Below are 2,640 nucleotides of genomic sequence, written 5' to 3'. Positions count from 1 at the left end.
CCTAGCTGCAGTCAAAAGAATTATTCGTTATGTGTCAGGTACAGTTTCATGTGGAATTCGATATACTTGTGATACTAATGCAGAAATTGTTGGTTATTCAGATGCTGATTGGGGAGGAAGTCTTAAAGATAGCAAGAGCACATCAGGTGGATGTTTCTTCTTGGGAAACAATATGGTTGCCTGGCACAGTAAAAAGCAAAACTGTATTTCCTTATCCACAACTGAGTCAGAATATGTAGCTGCTGGCAGCTGCTGTACTCAAATGTTGTGGATGCAGAATATGCTGAGGGACTATGGGATGTCACAAGGTAAATTCACCATTCTATGTGACAACACTAGTGCCATCAACATCACAAAAAATCCATTACAACACTCCAAAACTAAGCACATTGCTATCAGGTATCATTTTATCAGAGATCTAGTTGAGAAAAATATTCTGCACATGGAGTATATATCCACTGCTAATCAACTTGCTGATATTTTCACTAAATCTCTTGCCACTGATAGATTTGAAGAACTCAGAAATGCTTTAGGCATTTGCAAAAATCCCTATCTTTAAGTCTAACCTCTTGAAATGGTTCTTAAAATATCTATACAGTATGTTCTTGATCATTGATCTTAGCTTTATGTTGTGTAGAAATTAGCTGCTTGTTCGTAACTACACATGGTGTAAGTTTTGTCTACTCTCTTGATGTCTGGATGCTTTGCTCAGTAATATTGTTTTGTTGCCCGCACCCACACACAATGGACATGACCTTTCTCAGGTATAAGCCAAATAAAATGACATCAGTACTATTTTGAGAATGTCACAGAATGTGTTCAAAAGATGACTGTTGGAGTAAGGTTGCGGCCTCTTTAAAAAGGTGATATGCATGGAGGTTGATCTTAGCTATTTTGGCTAAACAGATCAAACACTTGAGTATTGATGCCTTGGGATATCTCTTGAATATCTAGTACCCTAAAATCAACTGATTTGGGAGTTGCTGCATTTGACTTACTCTATAAGTGTTCATTTTTGAAGAGATAAAAACAGAAGAATCTCTTTTCGGCCAGGTTATTCCTAAAGTAACCATGTCTTGGTTGTGATGAACAATATAAGATACTGGGGGAGAAACAGGAATGGCTTGGTCCATTGTTATGGCTGTTGTAAATAAAGTTGGTTGGTGACTTGCGCAGTACAAATCTTTCCTGCAGAAACTCATGTCTATTTCTCTCTCTCACTTGGCACAATTTTATTTTTGTTGAGGCATCCAGGGATACAAATGTTGGGAAATCATATCTTTGTTTAGTTATGAACAGCAAAAAATCTCTTCTACATCATTGTGTGCTTTGCCTTGATTATTTTCTACTTTACTGATAAGAGAAGAGTCAGAGTTAGTCTAACAAGATTTTAGTAAGAGATTTGCATTTGTTTTTCCGCTTTTTCTGGTTCTTTCAAATTTTGTGGACATATGGAATGGAATTTGAAATGGAAATAAATTGTTTTGGCAGTAAATTTTGGTCATTATGTCTCTTAATATTTCATTCTTTTTCAAGAACCGTCATTCCTTTTCATCTTCTGTGTTCATTCATTATAAAAAGAGTGCTTCTCCAGTTTTTTTTTCTTTCATACACGGTTGCTTCACTAAGGTTTTTTTTAGTTTTTGTGTGCAGATAATCCTAGGTTTTTCAGATGGCCAAGGATAAACAGCCTATGCTTTCTCCAGATAGGGTAGGACGACCCATGATTCCACCATCTCCTCTTGATGACTCTTCGTCTCCTCCCCCTTCTGCAAGGCTTCATCCCGAGTTTCACAAAGCACATACATTCCCTGGTACTTGGTATGAAGGCAAACCATGGCGTCCTATGGTGCCCCTAGCCAATGATTGTGATCCTGATCAGATAGCAGTTTATCTTGCTTCCTTGGAAAAAGTCACTAGTGACTGGGCGCAAGACATTCAAACTCAGATCGGTGCTCTCACTGAAGCGGTGCTTATCATGGGAAGGAGAATCGATGAACTCACTCAACGTCTTCCTCATCCTGCTGCCTCTGATGTTCCACCAGGTTTTCAACCAAAGGCTTCCTCTCCCGCCCCTTCCGGTGTCAAGCGTTCTCTGGACTTCATGCAGGATGCTGAGGCTGCTGCACCCTCTTCCAAGAAACCTTTTAATCCTTGGGAGCCCGATGAAAAGAAGAGCTCTTCAGATGATGATAAATGGGGCAAATGGTAGTCATTCCTTTGGCATGCTCTTCAGGGGGAGAAAGATCAAGCCCTTCTTCTGTCATGATTAGTTTTACTGTTTTTGTGAACTTTAAGATTTATTTTGAACAATGTTTTAGTCCTTGGTTTGTAAATGCTTATGCACAACTTTGTGTGATTTGTTTCCATTTCGTATGTTATTTCTTTATTTTATTCTTTTTGAGTTATCAGTATATGGAGTTCTTGGAGATCTGGAAAAGGATGGAAACTGATTCCGTACGACCTGCGAGATCTGTCATCAATACATGCGCATGTTGATTTTTGTTCTGTAGGTCTTGATCAAGTGTTGAATAGCAATGCCAAAGGGGGNGAATGTTGATATATTGGCTATTACTATTCAACTCCAAGAACTCCTAATGACACTAGGAAAGGAAGCAATCATGACAGCAGCTTGATCAG

Source organism: Fragaria vesca, linkage group LG4, assembly GCF_000184155.1.
Source record: "Fragaria vesca subsp. vesca linkage group LG4, FraVesHawaii_1.0, whole genome shotgun sequence".
NCBI lineage: Eukaryota > Viridiplantae > Streptophyta > Magnoliopsida > Rosales > Rosaceae > Fragaria > Fragaria vesca.
Note: the sequence above shows the minus strand (reverse complement) of the source record.